The following is a 22,271-nucleotide window of genomic DNA, read 5'->3' on the forward strand; positions in this document are numbered from 1 at the left end:
CTCATTGTATTGAGTGATCAAGTAATCTAAGGTGGGAATATGGCTGCAACCGGGTGGGTTGTCGGAAGATCCCATTCATACGGGTATGTCTGGAAATGGATTGTTTTCCTCAGCAGACAGTGGGGTAGTAGATTGGACAACATCATATATACTGAGTTCCATGCAGCCATGTTCTATGGCAGTGGTCTCAAACCCGTGGCCCGGGACCCACATGCGGCCCGCCAGGTACTATTTTGAGGCCCTCAGTATGTTTATCATAATCACAAAAGTAAAATAAAATAGTTTCTTGATCATATATCTCTTTAGCTATAAATTACAATATTATTATTAAGACTTAGCCAAAAGGAAAGATTTATAAACTATAAAGAGTTTTACCTCATGCAAAATTGTCATTTCTTTAATAAGACATTAGCTATTTTTTCTGAGACCCTCCAAGTACCTACAAATCCAAAATGTGGCCCTGCAAAGGGTTTGAGTTTGAGACCAGTGTTCTAATGGGTCTGTGGTTGTTTAAAGAGCTAAGATTCTTGGATGAAGTTGAATATGTGGAACGATGGAATGGAGTCCTCACCAGATGTTCACTTGATTTAATGCTTTTAACAGTAGATGTGCTAAATCAAAAAACTGGTTCTATCTCACAGTGAATTCAATATGAATTTAGATAAAATCAAAACTAGTATGTCAATGACTGATTTTGGAAAAACAGCTTCAGGGTCATCAACAAATAATAGACATCAGACATCAGAACCGGGGCAGTGACATCAGAAGGGAGCTGAGCTCGGCACGAGCAGGAGATGGAAGACGCTGCTCACACCACCAAACATTTCAAGAGGTCCATGGGAGCGCTCGAGGAATGGGAAAAAAATAAGGGGGGTATGGAACAGTGATGCTGGGCGCCCCCCTCTCACACTACGCCACTGGATATCTCTTATAAAACAGGCACCTAAGGGATGTGTGATGAAATTACTCTTTCCAGCTCCAAATGCACATTATTTACAGGAGAAGGAGCAGTACTGGAGTGATCATGATTGCTGAATTTAATTGTCAAAACCTTGGTGTATGGCCTAGAGGGGAAAGTTGGGACCCTACCACTCTGATTCTTGATAAATGTATACTGGAAGATAATTGGGATGGAAAGGATTGTGGAACTGCAGGACTGAAGGTTCTCCTGAGTTTCTGGCCTCAGAGAAGGATTGCTTCAGCTCCACCCTTCACTCTCAGAATCGCATTCTCAAAATCATCTCAAAAGGTTGATGTTCCTCCTCCTTCTTTGCTTGGCAATCAGGGCAGTAACTCTTCTTGCCCGGCCTTTGGCAATAGCCCTTCCCACTGTAGTATTTAAATATAAGAGTCAGGAGATTCTGGCCCTCTCTTTTCATGTCTAGAAAACTGTGACAGGCTCTTCAGATTAGCTGCATTACATCATCAATAGTATAAAGACCAAAGGATATTCATTTGGCTTTTCATATTCTTGGCAATAGGTGACTTTTTTACTTCATCCGCACATCTGCTGTTTATCTGCCTATGTCACCCGCGAAGTCGACTTTTCCTAATTACTTTATTCTCGCCGCACTGTCATGCAGCACTTTACCCAAAGGAGAGAGATAGGAAAACAGAATTCTCATTTCCTTCGTCAGAAAGCAAAGAATCCTGAGAACTTTGAGGCCAATATTAGCCACTATATTTCACTTTCTGATACTTTTCTTGTGAAAAAAAAAAATAACAAGACTGTCAAGCGAAACTAACCCCTCGTGGTCTTTGGCTGAAATTTATTACCAGCGCTGTAGTACTTTGTTTTAACAGATGGGACTTTATCAGCAAATGATGTGGGCAGTTCACCAACTTCCCTCAGGAATGGAGGAGTGTTTCTATTTACTGGGGCTCTTATCTATCCATTTAAAACCACACTCCAACCGCAAAAAAAAAAAGGGCCTTTTTTAAAAAATTTTCATTTATCAATGCAAAGGTTAAAATGAAGTGAATCTCGTGTCCCTAAAAACATTTACTGTCAATGGTAATTGGCAATTGTGTCTCTGGCTTTGTCCTTCTGCAGTTCAGTCTCTCTCTCACCCTTCCTGACAGAGAGAATACAACTTGTGCTCTGCGTCTGAGGTCACACTGCATATTTTATTGCACAGCCTACAAGAAAAGAGACACTAAAAATAACCTTTTATTTATTTTTCTTCAGCGCTTATAGTGGGAACAAAACAATTCATTGTTTTATTCCTTTCAAAATCCTTAACATTATCTTGTAATCGTCAACTCTTTGCCTGTAGAACACTAGCTGACATGTTAAAGTTATTTTGCTACAAGCAGTATATCTTGTGATCCAGTGATTGGTTTTAACATTTTCTTGTTCTTTTATTTCCATTGAAGGACAAAACTAGAGGATTATAGGAACCTTGACATCAATATTTTTTTTTTTTAACAAAAAGCAAAACTCTTAAATTTAGACTCCTAAATTTGGCTCTTAAACATAAGAACATAAGAATAGACTTACTGGGTCAGACCAATGGTCATTCAAGTCCAGTAGCCCGTTCTCATGGTGGCCAATCCAGGTTATGATTTTCAAACAAATTTAGGAGCCTACATTTTCAGCTGAAAATTCATCTTAAGTTAGGAGCTTTAAAAGTTATATGGTCAATATTAAGCTGGTAATGGTGAGTGTTTTGCTGTCTGCCACTGGCACTGATCTCAGATATTCAATGCCAGGCAATATCTGGGCTTAGGCATTCAATATCCAGTTTATGTGACATCAACTAACACATGGCTGTTTAGATCGATATTCAGAACTTAACTGGATATGTGTTGCCTCATAAAGAGAGGATTGTGTTTTATGCAGTCCCATTTTATGCTGTTACCTTGGCCAGAAAAATGCTGAATATCGGCACTTAACTAGCTAAGTGCCTCTTCCTCCCCTGTACACCCCAAAATAGCCAACTTTCACTTAGGCACTAAGGGCCAGATTCTATAAATGTCACCTAACTATTTCTTATTTTTAGGTACTGGTCCTTGCGATTGTCAATCAACTGCTAGATGTCCTTTATAGAATCACTAGTCTTTAAGCCCGTTACAGTAACGGGTGCTAGAGATGTCTGTTTGTCTGGGTTTTTTTCTTTGTCTCTCTCTCCTTGGACGCTGTCTGTCTGTCATTCATTCTGTCTGTGTCTCTCCCTGGCCCCCTGCCTACCTGTATTTCTCTGTTGCGCCATGCCTGCCTGTATCTCCGTGGCTCCCTTCTGTGTCCCCCCCTCTTCCCAGAGCAAAGCATGATTGTTTTGTGCCCCCCATCATACCCCTCTCCCCCAGCATTCCCTTTTCCCTCTCCCCTTGTTGTGCCATGCCTGCGTGCTCTGTGGCCCCCTTCTGTCCCCCCCCCCGATGATTGCTGTCTACCCCCAGCACACCCCTCCCCCCAAAGCAGCCCCCTTTCCCTCTCCCCTGGTCCCCTGTTCTACCATGCCTGCATGCTTCGTGGCCCCCTTCCCCCCAAAGCAGCCCCCTTTCCCTCTCCCCTTGGTCCCCTGTTGTGCAATGCCTGCCTACTCCGTGGCCCCCTTCCGTTTCCACCCCCCTCCCATTCTTACCCTCCCTCCATGACTCCAACTGGAGCTGGTCCTCTCGGTCCAGATCGTCGTGCAGCAGGCCCAGCGTTCTGCCCTGGTACTGCTCGCCGTCGGGAAGGTGGAGAGTGGCCTGTAAGGTTCGCTACAGTGCTGGCGAACTTCAGCAGGCCGCTTTGAAGAGGAGTGGCAGTGGGAGGGAGGAGTCACTGGCACACGCGCCTCCATCTAGCACAGGCGCCGTGAGGACTGCCACAGAAGCACACCTCAAGGCACCAGGAAACACACAGTTTCAACAGCGCATGCGCGCTTAGGGTTTTATATATAGAGATGCCTAGTGGCCTAGGCTGCACTAGATGTCATTTTACCTGGCCTAACATATCAGCACCTAACTCGCATACCTATCAATGTCTAAGTTTACAACTACTGCTACTATTATTAATTATTTCTATAGAGCTACCAGACACACACAGCGCTGTACAGAGTCACAAAGAAGATAGTCCCTGCTCGAAAGAGCTTACAATCTAGACAGACAAACAGGATGTCATAGATACAGTTAAGGGGAACGGTTAATCTGCTGGCTAGGCTGGAGGGCAAATGGGCGTACAGGATAATCAAGCCATTGTGACATTACTGATGAGGTTGGCTCTTAGGCATTGGTGGAATGAAGCATTATGACATCACAATCTCAGCTCTGCTTCCCAAAGACTGAAACACTTCACACTACTACTACTACTATGAATTATTTCTATAACGCTACCAGACGTACGCAGCGGTGTACAAAGTCACAAAGAAGACAGTCCCTGCTCGAAAAAGCTTACAATCTAACCAGACAAGACAGACAAACAGGATGTCATGGATACACTTAAGGGGAACGTTTAATCTGCTGGCTGGATTGGTGGGCAGTGGGGAGTAGAGTTATGGATTGAAGGCTATATCAAAAAGGTGGGTTTTCAGTCTGCTTTTAAACAAGGGAAGGGGCTTGGCGGACAAACTCGGGTAATTTATTTCAGGCATAGGGGGCAGTTAGATAAAATGAACAAAGTCTGGAATTGGCAGTGGGAGAGAAGGATACAGCCAGTGGCGTAGTAAGGGTAAGGGGCGCCTGAGATGGTGGTGCCCCTCCCCACCGTAGGTGTGCCCCCTTCCCTTTTCCTGTACCCCATTTGACATCACTTCCTAGGCACGGGTCCCAGAAGAGACATCAGAGAGAGCACAAAAAAGGTATGGGGGAAGGCATGGGGTGCATGCAGCAAGGAAAGAAGCGGCGGATTATCGAGCGGGGGGATGGAGAGGAGGAGGGGTGCAGCTGTGCCCTTAGGAAGACCACGCCCGGTGCAGACTGTGCCCCCCCTCCCCACACCGCCCTTACTACACCACTGGGTACAGCCAAGAGCAGCTGATCTGAGGAATGGAGTTCTCTGGGAGGTGTATTCTCCACCCCATAACTACATCAGGTGGGTATCATTAAGCATCAGAAGGTGCCTTGACTTAGGCATTGTTAGGCGCCACATGAAATTACACGCACAACTTTTAACTGATTTTTAATTGATTTTTTAAAATTAAAGATCATGGCATGGTCAATTACCATGCCAATAAGGCTTGTTAATTCACTTTGGGTTGTGCACGGAATTTAGGTGTGACTAAGCATCCATGATTAGAGTGTGTAGCCATTTATAGAATTGTACCTAGTGGTGCCTAAGCATTCTTAGGCACTGGTAGGCATAAAATCCTTAGGCGTATTCTATTTAGGTCAGGGTTTTGGCCTAAATGAGTGCACGTAAGATACTGGCCTACCGGCGCCTAACTCATTCCACACCCAAGCTCTACCCCAAATCCAACCTGAATCCATTCCTAACTATGCCTACTTGCTGGTAAGCACCGGTAGGTGCCTTGTTGTAGACCCCCACATCAAAGTGGTATGCGCCTATTAAATTAGGCACCTACTGGAAAATTAATTTTTTTTAATTGGTTTTTAATGGCACTTTTAATTATCAGAGCCGATAAGCCAATTAAAAAAATATTAAGTTAGGCACAAATTTGCTCGTTATTGGATATCAATACTCAGTTGTCCTATCCGCTCTTGCTCATTAGCTTGACTGCTTCCTATTCGCCCTTATCTCAGGACAAAATTCCAATATTACAACTATTACTATTGGTAGCACTTCGTATCATATTTGCTAATTGGAAAGATTTCACAAATGTATCGCACAAGTGGTGGCATACAGTGTGTCTTTATGCTAAATATGAGAGGATAGCTGCTGAACGACGTGGTTCCCTCTCTAGATTTGAAAAGATGTGGGCACCACTACTCACGTCTTTAGAATCTTCTTTATAAGACATGCTTTGCTACAGCCCCTGCGACTCCGATAGTATCTTAGCTTGAACTTTATTTAAGCTGTTTTGCTTCTGCTGCTCTGTTTCTGCTGTATTATTGTATGTTTTCTGCTACAACTGTTGATAATGGATATATTATGTCATAGATGAATATTGATCTGTTTTATACACGTCTGGCCAGTTCTATTTTTATTATTATTTTCTTTTGTTATGGTAGGATGTTTCCTACTATACTTGCTTTTGTGGTAATGATTGACAAACTGCATGCTTACTGTCATTAATGGTTTAGATCAGTGTTTTTCAACCGCTGTTCCGCGGCACACTAGTGTGCCGCGAGATGTTGCCTGGTGTGCCGTACGGTGCAGACACTGATTAGGCCTCAGGCCGGGTCCCGCACGCGCTCCCATGAGACTCCCCCGGTCCCCGCTGCTGTTCAGTTTCGATCTTCTGCTCTGATGCAACCGGAAACAGGAAGTTGCAGCAGAGCAGAAGATTGAACACTGAGCAGCCGCGCGTGCGCGGCTCTTTGGGAAAGCGTGCATGTCTCCGAAAAACAAAACCTACAAACTAAGGTGAGGCGAAGGGAGAGAGCTGGCTAAACAGTAGGATCGATTGGGCAGGCGAGTGGTGGCTGCGGGGACCGTGCGATCGCTCGTGTTCCCGGCTCAAATTGGAAGGAGGGAGTGAAAGGGAAAAGGATTCTGGGCCAAGGGGATGAAGACGGAAAGAAAAACCCACAGCAGGAAAGAAAGGGAAGGACAGGCAGGTGAGCCAGATGCTAGAAGCAGGGGGGGGAAGAAAGAGGGAAAAAAGCTAGATGGGGTTGAAAAGAAGAGACACACTGGTATGGAAGAGGAAGATAGGGGAAATCTGGACACAGGAAGGTAACAGAAAGAGGGGAAATTATGTGCATGGGGCATAGGGGCAGAGACATAAAGGGGACATGCCATGGGGATGGTATATGGACACAGGGGGGGGGGGCAATGACAGATACATAGGGGAGATATTAGAAATGGAGAAAATAGGAGCACAGAAGCGAGATGGTTTGTGGGGATGGGACAGGGACCGAGCTCGCAGGCTCCAGTGGCTTGCACAAATTACATTGTAACGTGCCATGAAAATAAGAGGGAGGAAGGTAGATAGATAAGCCACGTGAGAGGAGCTGAAGGGTAGTAGAAAGGAACAGATGGTAAAGGAGGGAGGGAAGGGTGGTGGTGGAAAGGAATAGGACAGACATTGAGGGAGGGTGGAGAGGAACAGACCCCGAAGGGAAATGTGGAAGACAGAGTGGGAAGAAGACAGATGCCAGACTATGGGGGAGCGGAGGGAAGAAGATGGGTGCTAGACCAATTGGGGGGGGATGAAGGGAGAGGCACAGTAACAGCAAATGGAAGATGTAGAGAGAAGACACACAGTGGATGGAAGGAATTGAATGAGAAGATGTGGAAAGCAGAAACCAGACAACAAAGGTAGAAAAAAAAATTATATTTATTTATTTATTTTTTGCTTTAGGATAAAATAGTATATTAGTTGTGTTGATAAAAATTTATAAACAAAGCCGTGCCAGCTGAACATCTCTTTCTCTAGTTCAGCAGCAGGAACTTTGATTTATAAGAAAGGAATAAGCTAAATATTACAGTACTAAGGCTTATATGGATGCAGCAGGGACGGTGACGGGGCGGTGAATGGGATGGCAGTGGCGGTGACGGGGCGGTGAAAGGGATGGCGGTGACGGTGACGGGGCGGTGAAGGGAACGGCTGTTGACGAAGAGCTACGTGTGTGTCTTTCTTCGATTCCAGCCAGAATATCAGCTTTGTGTTCAGCCAAACAGTCCCAGGTTTCGCACTGAATAAAGTATTTTATAATTTTTCACTATTCTGTTTACTTAATATTTCATAATAAAGTAATTATAAAATACTTTCTTTGTGTTTATTTGATTCCTATTCAAGAGAATTACTTTATATATAGTCAATATAGGCACAGAGTTAAATTTTTTAACATTTTCTAATGGTGGTGTGCCTCGTGATTTTTTTCATGAAACAAGTGTGCCTTTGCCCAAAAAAGGTTGAAAAACACTGGTTTAGATTATTGGTCATTGTTACCCGATTGTTCTATACATTAAATTGTTAAACTGTCAATAAAGATAATTGAACTAAAAAAAAAAAAAAAGTTAGGCACCTAGATTGGCTAGGCACAAAATCTAGGGCCTAACTTCTCATTTTCTGTGACATTAAGCAGTTAAGTGCTGCTAAAAAGAAGCAGATATCCCCGAACAAGCAATTTAACCAGTCAGCAGCTGTATCTGGCTATTTTGAGTGTCCACCAGTATACTTACAAATTTAGGCCTACCATTTATTTGCCTTGAATTGTGAGTTAAATTATGAAGGGGTGCTGAAAGGTTCTCAGCCCAACCAACCAACTTCCTAAATTCTGAGCATTATTTGCCAATGTAGCTGAAAAGAGTATTTCATATTTTGTTAAGTGCCAAGTTGCAGAAATGAAATTCTATGTTTTGATATTGTTTCAGATCATTGATTGAACCATATCCACATCATTCTCTTCTTGGTTGGGCTGAGAACTTTTCAGCAACCCTTCATATCCAAGTTTCCAAGTTTATTTATAATTTGGTATACCGACCATCACAAGTATCTGGCCGATTTACAATACTAAAATTTATAATACATAAAAAATAAAATAAGGCAAGTTATAGCCTAGACAAGGACAGAGTTTGGACAGGTTGGATACAAGAGGAGCTGGGGGGGGAGATTTTTTTAATTACATCAAAAATAAAATTAAAAGGTAGGGGAGAAGGAAGAGAAAATACAAGAGGAAAGGGAGGTCGCTTCTTAAAAGCGGTTCTCAATTTGTCTAGGAGGAGATTCTTAATTGAAGTTTTTGTATGCGTCTTGGAACAGAAAAGTTTTGAGATTAGTTTTAAATTGGTTAGAGAGTTTTCACAGCGGAGGTATGATGGCATTGCATTCCAAAGGGCTGTGATGGAAAAGATGATGTTTCTGGTGTAATATAGGTCTTTAATCATGGGGACTGTCAGTAGATTCTGATTGGCGGATCTGAGGGTCCTAGAAGGAGTATGGGGATAAGATGCTTATCTAAGAAGGCAGGTAAGTGGGAAAGTTTAATTTTGAAAACCAGTAGGAGTATTTTGTAAGTTGTTCTGTGTGAGACTGGCAACCAATGTGATTATTGAAGAAGCAGGGTGACATGGTCGTACTTTTTGGCTTTGTAGATGAGTTTGATCGCGGTATTTTGAATCAGTTGCAGTCGATGAATTTTCTTTTGAGTTATTCCATGGTAAAGATAATTGCAATAGTCGATGTGTGAGATGATCAGCAAGTGAATTAAGGTTTGAACAGAGGCATGCTCTAGAATTGAGGTTATAGAATGGATTAGACAGAGTTTATAGAAGCATTTTTTGGTAAATGAGCTGATTTGATAATGATAATTGAGATTTTTGTCAAAAATGATTCCTAGTAGTTTTAATTTGGATTCTATCTGAAGAGGGCAGGAATTGATACATATTTGTCCATTTAGAGTATCATTGTTTTTGACTGGGAATAAGATTCCTCGAGATTTGGCTATGTTAAGGGAAAGTCTGTTAGTTCATAGCCATAAGCTGATTTTGTCCAGTTTGGTATTGATTTCTTAGGTATCGTTGATATTTGTGGGATTGATGGGGTGAAGAAGCTGGATGTCGTCAGCATAGGCGAAGGTGGTAAATCCAATTGATTGAGCTAGAGTCAAGAGAGGCACTAAAAAGATGTTGAAAAGTAGAGAGGATAGAACCTTGAGGAACATTGTAAGTTTGAAAGATTGGGGGAGAAAGTGTTCCTTTAGAGTGAACTTTGAAGTTCCGATCAGCGAAACAGGAGGAGAACCAGAGGAGAGCAGAGTCGGTTATACCACTGTTTTTAAGACGATTGAGAAGTAAATCGTGATCGATCGTGTCAAATGCGGTCAAAAGATCAAAGGATATGAGGAGGACTGATTTTCGGTGGTCGTGGAAGTAGTAGATGGTGATGGTGAGACCGAGAAGAGACAGTTCAGTAGAGTGGTTAATGTGGAAACCAGTTTGATTTGGATGAAGGGCGTTCATTTTTGTGAAGAATTCAGAGAGTTGGTGAAAAACAATTTTTTCAGTGAGTTTGGCAATGAAGGGTAAGTTGGCAATAGGACGGAAATTGGAGCATTGCATTTTATCTAAATTTTGTGTTTTTTTTTAGTTTGGGGAAGACTAGGGCTGATTTCCAGGATTTCAGAACAACATTGGTTGAGAGACTTTGGGTGATCATTTCTAGGAGGAAAGGACCAAATATTGAGGATAGTGCTGAAAATCAGTGCCAAACTCCTAACTTTTTCCTCCTTAAATGTGCTCCTGTTCCACCATACAACATGCTGACATCTAACAGCTGAGATTACCCAGTCCCAGTGGAACTTTCTTGCATCGATGGGACAAGGGGTGGATCTTTCCACCAACAGAAGTTTTCCCATAAGGAACTGGGGCTTCTGCGGTTTAGGCATATATATAATAATAATAATAATAATAGGAGATCCCCCCCCCCTTTTTCAATCTCTTCATCTTCTCCTTCTTCTTACAAACAGGGCAGCTATACATCAACCCCTCAACTCACCCTGCGGAACAGATTCCAGATTCTTCAAGAAAGAATTGCCGATGAGGAACAGGAGCAGGTACAGGAGCAGGCCCAACACACAGCTCCATCTCCAGGGACAACTGACCGGCTCCCCCCAAAGAAGCGCAGAGTAATAGTCATCGGGGATTCCATGTTGAGGGGCACCGAGGGACCAATTTGCAGACCGGATATGCAATCTAGGGAGGTCTGCTGTCTGCCTGGAGCCAGGATACGAGATGTCACCGCCAGTCTGGATAGACTACTCACGCCCCGAGACCACTTTCCTATGCTTCTTGTCCACATAGGAACCAACAACACTGCCAGGAACACACCGGAGACCATCACCAAAGACTTTGGAGCACTGGGTGAGAGGCTGAAGCGAACAGAAGCGCAGGTGATTTTCTCATCGATCCTCCCAGTTAGAGGCAAGGGAAGAGCCAGAGATGAACGTATCCTGAGGACGAACAAGTGGCTACAGGGATGGTGCCGGGATATGAACTTCGGATTCCTAAACCATGGGGAAGCGCTACAAGGACTTCAGGGACCAGACGGACTCCATCTGACCAGTAGGGGTAAGAACGTCTTCAGACACCGACTAGCCTGCCTGCTTCACAGGGCTTTAAACTAGGTAAGTCGGGGGAGGGTACCCATTCACATATTAGTGCAGAAAGGAATTATCCTGATGAGGTAAGTCGAAACTCCGCTTCCATGTCCAAGGTAAGTACCCACATTGCAAACAGTTCTTTAGGAGTCACACCGACTCGGGTAGGATACGCCTCACAGGGACTTAGCAAACACAAGATATGGAGGGCCATGTATGTCAATGCACACAGTTTAGGTAACAAAATTCTAGAATTGGAGGCTGAAATAAGGAATGCCGACCTAGATGTGGTGGCAATATCTGAAACTTGGTTCACGGATTCACATGGGTGGGATATGGCTATACCGGGCTACAATCTACTTCGTCAGGACAGAGAGGGCAGGTTAGGAGGGGGGGTAGCTCTATTCATTAAAGAGGACATCAAAACCACCAGGATCACAGATGTCAAGTACACCGGGGAGTCCCTCTGGGTAAACCTGGCAAGAGGCAGAGAAAAATGCCTATATCTAGGTGTGGTATACAGACCCCCAAGACAACTGGAAGACATGGACGCAGAATTAATTGAAGACATAGAGAATATCACTCTACAAGGAGAAGCTGTACTGCTAGGGGACTTCAATATGCCTGATGCAGACTGGAACTCATTTTCAGCGACAACCAGCAGTAGCAGGAGGCTCTTAACCTTCTTAAAGGGAGCACGTCTCAAACAAATGGTAACGGAGCCCACTAGGGCCCAGGCGATCCTCGACCTGGTACTCACCAACGGGGAAAGCGTCTCAGAGGTCTCAGTAGGAGATACGCTAGCCTCCAGCGACCACAACATAGTATGGTTCAACCTTAGGAAAGGCTTCCCTAGATCAAACACGAAAACAAAGGTACTCAATTTCCGGGGCACAGACTTCACACGCATGGGAGATTTCGTCCATCGGACGCTGCAGGACCGAGCGGAGACCGATGATGTAGAAGCTAAGTGGTTAACACTGAAATCAACCACACATGAAGCAACTAGCCGCTTCATAAAATCAGTAAATAAACGACAAAGAAACAATAAACCCCAATGGTTCACCGCGGAGATCTCGCACCTCATTAAGGAGAAGAAAAAAGCGTTTCTCTCCTACAAGCGCACGGAGAAAAGAGAGGCAAAGGTAGAATATAGGACCAGGTCTACAGCGGTCAAAATGGCAGTTAGGGAGGCAAAACTTCGAGTGGAAGAAATTCTGGCAAAAAACATTAAAAAGGAGGACAAATCCTTCTTCAGGTATATTAGTGACAGAAAAAGGAACACAGGCGGGATAGTACGCCTTAGAAGACCGGATGGAAGTTACATGGAAGCAGATTCCGATAAAGCCGAACTACTGAATGAATACATCTGCTCAGTCTTCACCTGTGAGGCACCGGGACACGGTCCGCAGTTGAAGGCAACACAAAGCACAGAAGACCCGTTTCAGAATTTTGAGTTCACACCAGGTGAAGTTTACAGTGAACTGGCAAGACTCAAGGTGAACAAAGCCATGGGACCAGACAATTTGCACCCAAGAGTGCTCAGAGAATTGAGCGATGTCTTGGCGAAACCGTTGGCTGAGCTATTCAATCTCTCCCTAATGTCATTCCTCTGCATAAAAAGGGTTGCAGGGCAGAGGCTGCGAATTATAGACCGGTGAGTCTCACATCAATAGTGTGCAAACTCATGGAAACTTTAATTAAAAGCAAATTGGACATGATCTTGAATGAAGGGAATCTTCGGGATCCCAGTCAGCATGGATTCACCAAGGGTAGGTCCTGCCAATCCAATCTCATCAGCTTCTTTGACTGGGTAACAAGAAAGTTGGACTTGGGAGAATCTTTGGACGTCATGTACTTGGACTTCAGTAAAGCTTTTGACAGTGTCCCACACCGCAGGCTGCTAAGCAAGATGGAATCGATGGGGTTAGGAGAGACACTAACTGCATGGGTCAATGATTGGCTGAGTGGCAGACTTCAGAGGGTGGTGGTTAATGGTACCCTCTCTAAAACATCGGAGGTGACCAGTGGAGTGCCGCAGGGCTCGGTCCTGGGTCCACTCCTTTTCAACATATTCATAGGGGATCTGACTCAAGGGCTTCAAGGTAAAATAACACTATTCGCCGATGACGCCAAACTATGTAATATAGTAAGTGAATGCAGTTTACAGAATTATATGGCGCAGGACCTGCTTACATTGGAAAGTTGGTCCTCAACCTGGCAGCTAGGCTTCAATGCTAAGAAATGTAAGGTCATGCACCTCGGAAGCGGAAATCCATGCAGGACGTACTTCTTGAACGGAGAAACTTTAACTAGGACTTCAGCAGAACGAGATTTAGGAGTAATCATCAGTGCAGACATGAAAACTGCCAATCAAGTGGAGAAGGCTTCATCTAAGGCAAGGCAGATATTGGGTTGTATCAATAGAAGTTTCGTCAGCCGAAAGCCTGAAGTCATAATGCCGTTGTACAGGGCCATGGTGAGACCTCATCTGAAGTACTGTGTGCAATTCTGGAGGCCATATTACAGTAAAGATGTGCGCAGAATTGAATCGGTTCAGCGGACGGCCACCAGGATGATCTCGGGGCTCAAGGGTCTCTCGTACGAAGAGAGACTGAACAAATTGCAGCTCTACACTCTCAAGGAACGTAGGGAGAGGGGAGACATGATCGAAACATTTAAGTACCCCACGGGACGTGTCGAGGTGGAAGATGATATTTTCTTTCTCAAGGGACCCTCGGCCACAAGAGGGCACCCGCTCAAACTCAGGGCAGAAAATTTCATGGCGACACCAGAAAGTATTTCTTCACAGAGAGAGTGGTTGATTATTGGAACAAGCTTCCAGTGCAGGTGATCAAGGCAGACAGCGTGCCAGACTTTAAGAATAAATGGGATATCCATGTGGGATCCCTACGAGGGTCAAGATAAGGAAATTGGGTCATTAGGGCATAGACAGGGGGTGGGTAAGCAGAGTGGGCAGACTTGATGGGCTGTAGCCCTTTTCTGCCGTCATCTTCTGTGTTTCTATGTTTCTATACTGCAGGACTGTTAAGTTCTATGTGGTGTACAATGATTAGAAAGATGCTACAAATTGAATGGAACATACATAGTTAGAGATTAGTGGCTAACAGTTTACGGGATCAGATTTAGGGGAGAGATTGCAATGGGAGCAATTGTACAGATTCGTTACCTAGGTAATATAATGAGCCCTGAGAATGCCGCCACCATCTTACAACAAGCAAATGAATGAATGAGTGAGTCGGGTGACAACGGTAATGGTAGGTGGAAGTTAGTTGTGATAGATTGGGTTCTCAATAGTTATGATGATAATAGTAGGTGGGTAAAGAGATTTTAATGTATTTAATATTATTTATTATAAAGTGGATCCCTGATGAAGCTAAGGCGAAACATGTCGGGTCCAACCGCTAAAATCACCAAAGTGTGAAGAAGGGTGACTATTATCAAGATAAGTGAAAACTCAAAAGCTAAAATAACTAATACAGATAGAATTGAAAATGAAGTTAAACATTGAGGACTTATATAAAAAATTAAAAAAAATTGATAAAGCTGAGAGCCTTGACCAGTGAGGATCTACACAGCATTCTCCCCGGAAAATAGTACCTTAAAGGACAGAGGAGTGGTGGTGTTTTCTGAGGTCTTTGGCAAGACAGCTAATATGAGTGTGATATATGAGAGATGAGGGAGGTTGAATAAGAAAGTAATATCTTAGAGTATCATTTGAAAAGGGGCAGGAGGGACTGGGCATCCCTCCTGCCATGTTCATTGGGGGGGGGGGGGCTGCCGGGCAGGAGGGATTGGGCATCCCTCCTGCCACATTCATTCAGGGCAGGGGGCTGCTGGGCATCCCTCCTGCTGGTAGTCATCGCGGGGGGAGGGGGACAGGTTGCTGCTAAACTTATCATGGCAGGGAGATCCCTTGCCATGATAAGCTCAGCGACAACCCGATTCTCTAACCGGCATCTGTAACATGGACGTCAGTTAGAGAATTGGGTTCTTTTAGGCGGGCTTAGGCGCGATTCTGTATAGGACGCCCTTGTGCGATTCTGAAAAGCTGCTTAGGCGGCTTCTGAGACCACGTGACCTATACAGGCCTGTGTGCCATATGCCAGTGTTTTGTGCTTGTGTGTTCTCATTTTGGTGGCATGTATCTTTTTCCAATATTGTATGAGAGCTGCAATGTATGCATGTGTGCCTAAGTCGACTGTGCTTTCACAAACTCCCAGCCTCCCCCCTCCCCCCCCACAACTCTGGTGGCCATAGGAAGCACAACACAGACAGTGAACTAGCATTCAAGGCTATACTGTATATAAAATACAGATTTGTGAAAGCACTGAGACTTTTCTGTGTTCTTTTGCAGATGTAACAGATACAAAACCTAAAGAGATGCAGATCAGAAAACCAAAGCAGAATGCAGAATCCACATTTATTTTTGTGAGGAACTGGAAAAATATTTGTATCTAAAGTGGTGAGAGCAATAGAGGGAGATAGAGAATAAGCAAATCCAGTGACACCATTGGCAGACTAGATAAGCCAAGTAGCTCTTATCTGCTGACAACTTTTAGCTTACTTTCCCCTCCTTTTTCCAAGCCACAGTTGAAGTTTCTACCGCGGCCCAGAGTGCTAAATGCTCCAACACACAAAGAATTCCTATGGAATTTAACGCACCAGGCCACGGTAGAAACTTTGAAAGCAACAAGGCAGGCAGTCTGCAAAATCCATAATGGTAGCCAACGAAAAGCAGCACAGCCAAAAAGAGGTGTAGAAACCAAGTTCAATTTTATTGTGTAGACATCAGATAAAACTCTACACAGGCCGTGTTTCGCCCACATTAAGGACTGTATCAGGAGTTAATAAAACTAAACAATAATAACAAAATAGAAAACTATCCTAATAAAACATTTATAAAGGCTATATTTAGTTGAATAGGCCAAACTCCTTAGGAGGTGTGAAAATATAGTGTACTTAGCTGCAATTATAAACCTAATATTAGATGTATAGGACGATTGATTTGGTATGAACATATGCAAATAAGTAGGATGATCGATGTGCCGGTAACATAAGTAGGATGATTGATTATGCCATAATTATGCCGGTCTTAATAACTCTGTATTGTAAAACCGCTACAAAAGCCCTTGTAACTCTATATAGAGCACCAAACCCTTCAGATATTATGTGAGACACACTAAAACACCTATTAGCACACTTTTGTTTAAGAATGATAACGGTCAGAATTCCCTCCACAGAGACGAAAGATCTCAAGTGTCTGCAGTTAAACCTCAGAGCTAATCATAAGGAATAACCCAAATGCAGACTATCATTGATCATAGTTGTCTCAAAGGGACTATTACATTGAAAAAAATTTTTAAATGATTGTTGCTTATACAAATTTATTTCTCATCATCCATTGATATTGAATTAAAGCAATACTTAGCTTGGGTGAAGATTCTCTACCCAGCCAACTCAGTCCAGATACAACATTATGACAGAAGATCTCCGTTTCGCCCTAGAATCATTGCATCGGGCTTCTTCAAGAAATGAATGCTTTATCATCTGGAACTACTGTTCATCCATCTATTACCTGCCATTACCCAAACAACGGTGTATATTCGCCAATGAAACTCTATATAGAGCCCATGTATTGTAACGCCTTTCAGTAGCGGTTTAGAAGCTCACAATAAACAATATGTTTTAACACGGTAGAAACTTCTAGTGTGGCTTAGTAAAAGAGGGCCTTTTGCTGTTATGCATGTGATCACATACCCAACCCAACATTAGACAAAAGCTTGGCCAAGGTGGAAAATTTAAAAGAAACTTAAATACAGCAAAACTTAAGGTGCTCCTTTTACAGAAATTTCTTCTTGGGTTACTGTGAGAAAAGAATCACAAGGACAAACACATTGTTTTTCAAAATCTCCCGTTGCTTACAATTTCACAATAGCACGTGAAGGTCCTTCAGAAATAGGCCTCTGCTGTAGTGGCTTTATTAATGTGGAGATGTTGCAACTATGTCAAACCTCATGCGAAACAAAGAAGCCAGCCACCCTTCTTTGAAATGGAAGTAGGATCCATGTCAGTGAAACAAGGACACAAGTGAGGAGGCCCCGTTAAAGGTTCCACTTTACAATACTGTAACTTGCTAAGTCATTATAACACCATCTAGTGGCATATAATTAACAGTTTCTGTCTGCTGCTATTTCTGCTAGTATGGAGTTTGTTTTCTCAGTATTTAGAGATTAGCGTGAACTACAGGACATTGGGTCCGTAGAACAGTAGCTGACATGTTGGAAGGACAGGAGCGGTTCTGTTGACACATACATTACCACAGGGGCCAACCATCTACGGTAGGTTTTCAGATTAAAGTGATGTCTGATAAACAAAAAATGGACAAGAAAATGGCAAACTGACAAGCCGGGAATGCTGGTTAATGAACTCTGGAGTACAGTCCAGCTGATTCTCATCCCTCAGAATCATCCAGGCAGTGATTCAGTTTCAGTGTAAACACATCTTTTATTTCTACCAGTGCAGGGAGCCCAAGCCCGGGATTGTTTATGCTTGGAAATGTCGTGGGGAGCCGAACAAGCTTGCTTAAAGAGACACACACAATTGTTTCACTAGAAACTGAAAATATTATTTTTCTAATGTTTATGAATGAGTAAATTGATCACCTGAGGGATTTAAACAATCAATTTAGACATTTCTTACAGCCCGAAATACACAAGTCCTGCAGTAACAAAAGGTGAAGGAAATTGACCCTTAGACTATGATGGTAAATGAAGACACTTATTAAGAGCCATCTGATCTGACCAGCTTACTTCCTTTTGCACTGCCACACCTCTATGCTTTCCTCCACACCTCAGGCTCCTCTGTGGTTTTATTCCCTGCTTTCTTAGACTTACTATTTTGTCTCCGCAATTTTTATTTGGATTTGGCTCATGCCTTCTTTAGTTTTGGCTCAAAGTGAGTTATATCGCTCTGAACTGTTTTTCGATATGCTGTAACCTCGATGTAACTTCGCTATAACTAAGCTGTAACTTCGCTGTAAATGTACAGTCTCTTATCCTGTAAACCGCTCTGAACTGTTTTGTGGTATTGCGGTATAAAAAAATAAAGTTATTATTATTATTATTATTATTATATTCAAGTACTGTAGGTATTTTCCTGTCCCTGGAGTGCTTCCAATCTATCCCTCCCCCCTCCCTTTTTACTAAGCCATGGTAGAGGTTTTTATGGTAGCCCAGAGCGCTAAATGCTCCAACGCTCATAGAATTCCTATGAGCATCGGAGCAGCATCAGAGCATTTAGCCCCCCTGTGGCTTAGTAAATGAGGGCCTAAATTTTCATCTGAAGCAATGCAAGATTAAGTGATTTGCCTGGAATCAAGGGGCTGCAGTGGGATTTGAACCCTAACTTTGCTGGCTGTCAGGCCCCTGCTTCTACTCCAACTTCTACTTGAAGGCTGTCTCATGAATGTACCACACTTGACATGATATCAAAGAGATTTTTTATGGATTGTTACATGTTGCACTTTTGAAAATATGGATATTTTATTAAATCTAGATAAAATTAGTCCAAGACAGGTTAGAGATATTTTCACATCAACAGAATCTCTAGAGCAGAAAGGTTAAAGGTTAAAGTTCTCAGCCCAACCAAGAAGAGAATGATGTGGAGCCATGAAACTTACAAGTTATTCCACACTTTTCTTGACACTTTTTGTTTCAATGAGGCAAATGCATCTAGTAAATGGGCACAAGCACAGGGAAACCAAGCCATTATGACATCACCAATGAGGTTGGCTCTTATGCATTGGTGGAATGAGGCATTATGACATCACAATATGAGGAGCTACTGAAAAGTCCTCAGGTCAACCAAGAAGTGAATGATGTGAGCCATGAAACTTACAAATTATTCCACATTTTTCTTGACTCTTCGTTTCAATGATATAAAATATGCTGAAAAGTGCAAGCACAAATTTGTTTCAAATGATATTACAAAAACGCTGAAAATTGCAAGCATAAATTTGGGCACATACCCAATTTGCTCATGCAATTGAATTGAATAACAAACTAATTAGAACCAATTTGTGTTTCAACAAGTAGTTTCCTAACGAGACCCCTCTTATACTATCTAGATCGAATATGACAAAAATGCCAGTGAAACAAATTGAAAAACTTCCAAAAATCAGGGGTAAAAGGCCATAAGAACAGAAAATGAAGTCAACTGTATCCTTGTGCGCATCCCAACAGGCTAGAAGTAGAGATGCTGGAGCCAGCTGAGGGGATATTAATCTGCCCCATGGAGAATATTTCTGTGCATAATATTTGTATATCTCTGATCTTCAAACACTATAGATCATGGTTATTTATTCAAAACAAAATTTCATAATATATTGGTTTGACTTAGTTTACCTTGGCAGTCAGTCAATGCTAATTTTGACACTTATTATTTTGCACTGATTTACAGCTTTTGCATCAGAATAAATCACACCCTACTGGCCAATGCTGTGGTTAAAGTAAAGTGGGACAGACTGGTACAGGTAAACCTGAGCTTACCCCTCAACTGGGATGATATATAGTGTGAGGGACAGAGCAAGCAAAACCATGCAGAAGGTTCTCATCTTGGTTACCAGTGAGAGTCACTTCTGTAGCATAAAGGATAAAGAGTCATGGACTGGATATACAGTACTGCCTCTTCCTGCACTAAAGTCGGGCCTCACCAATCAAGAGCTGCGTGTCAAAGCAGCTCCTGATTGGTGAGGCCCGACTTTAGTGCAGGAAGAGGCACTCAGAGCATACCACGAGTGATTTCCTTCACTCGCCGGCCCTCCGGCTGCTTTCCCCTGCCTCTCCGGCTGCCCTCTCCTGTCTGGTCATTCGCGGTCGAAAATACTGTGAATGACCGGGACCGCGAATCACTGACTGCGAATGACCAGGGGAGCACTGTACTGCCTTTCTGTGGCTACAGTCAAAATGGTTTACCTATACTACAATATGTGCTTTTTAAAAAAAATTTCTGTCCTTAGGCCCTCTTTTACTAAGGTGCGCTAACCGATTAGTGCGCGCTAATTGATTTAGTGCGCGCTAAATGCTAACACGTGCATGTTAGTCTATGGACGCGTTAGCGTTTAGCGCACGCTAATCAGTTAGCGCACCTTAGTAAAAGAGGGAGTTGGTTTTTATGTTTATTGTTCACTTGATATCCCACTAAGTCATAGCAGTTTTCAACATAGTGGACTGTGTACCCAGTGACGTAGCGAGGTTAGGAGGTGCCCTGGGTAGTGGCACCTTTTCATGCCATTCTCTCCACCTCCCGTTCCTTTCCAGCCTCCATGCCACACTTGTGCCCTCCCTTCCTCCCTTAACTCTTTAAATCTTCACCAGCACGAGCAACTTCTCCGGCCTCCTGCTCGTGCCGGCCTGGCTCATCTATGAAATCACTTTCTGTTCACAGAGCTGGGAAGTGACATCAGAGGGAAAGCTAATGTGGAGGGATAGAGAGGTGCCAGTGCCCAGGATTGGTCCGCCCCCTTCCCACCCCCTTAGTATACCTCTGTCTGTACCTGGGGAAATGGAGAGTTAAGTGACTTGCCTAGGGTCACAAGGAGCTGCAGTGAGAATTAAACCCAGTTGCCCAGGTTCTCAGTCTACTGCATTAACCATTCGGCTACTCATCTATGCATTATAGTCTGCTGTTTGCGCGCACACAGTGCACAAGCAATTCCTGCACACACATGCGGCATGCAACATTATTTGTATTTGTACACAATATCACAGTAACACACCTCAAGCATTACAGAAGAAATAAAGGGACAACATAAAAGAAATAACAAATTGTACAGGCAAACAAATAACAAAATAATTTCCTTAAGTAAAGTACACAAATATGCAGAGTTGCATCTGGAAAATCTAAGAAAAACAAATGATAAAAAATAAAGGCAAATAATAGCAGCTTAAGGAGTCACTGCTAAAAAGTGGTCTGCACTATTCCCAATACAGGTCTTTCCTATGGACTAATGCCACTTTTCATGCTGCCATGAAAAGGCCAATTTTCCTACTTCTGAAATAAAGGCCACGTGCTAATTTTCCCATTAATGGCCACTAGTGCATGAGCTCTATTTTGTAGGCAGGGTTCATGTGCTAATCCTGCACTTATCAGTTAACACACAGCAGTGCTTTGATATTAACTCGACTTGATTATTGTAACATGTTATACTTTGGAATATCTAAGATTAAACTTAGGTCACTCCAGCAGCTGATGAATTCAGCAGCCAGATTAATATCTGGTACTCCAAGGTTTCAACATATTACTCCAGTTTTAAGAAAATTGCATTGGCTTCCATTCCCTCAGCGAATATTCCACAAGGTGCTTTCATATATGCAACAGGTGGTACATTCTTCTGCTCCGGCATGTTTCCAAAATCTTTGGAAAATTTACCTTCCTAATTGTAGGTTACGATCTCAGGGTTGTATGAGGTTTGTAAATGATAAGGAAACTAGGATCTACCACAAGAGAATAAGAGATATGGGGGCTCCTTTTACAAAGCCACGCTAGGGCCTTAACGAACAGAATAGCAGGCGGTAGATTTTCAGCTAGTGCGCGCTATGGCGCACGCTAATCTGGTGTGTGCGCTAAAACACTTAGCGCACCTTCGTAAAAGGAGCCCATGATGTTTTCAGTAGTAGGAGTTTTGGAGGCCACATTATCAAAAAGATGTGAAGAGAATGGAGTCGATTCAGTGAATGGCCACTAGGATAGTCTCAGGACTTAAAGATCTCCCATATGAAGAACGTCTGAGCAGGCTGCGATTATATTCTCTCGAAGAGCGCAGAGAAAAGGGGGACATGATAGAAACATTTAAATACATCACGGGCCGCATTGAGGTGGAGGAAGAAATCTTTTTTCTTACGGGTCCCACGGCGACAAGAGGGCATCCACTAAAACTCAGGGAGGGAAGATTTCATGGGGACACCAGGAAATACTTCTTCACCGAAAGGGTAATTGATCGATGGAATGGTCTTCCATGTCAGGTAGTCGAGGCCAGTAACACGCTTGACTTCAAGGGACGATGGGACAGACAGGTGGGGTCGCTCCAGAGGAATGCT

This window comes from Geotrypetes seraphini, chromosome 7 (assembly GCF_902459505.1).
Source record: "Geotrypetes seraphini chromosome 7, aGeoSer1.1, whole genome shotgun sequence".
NCBI lineage: Eukaryota > Metazoa > Chordata > Amphibia > Gymnophiona > Dermophiidae > Geotrypetes > Geotrypetes seraphini.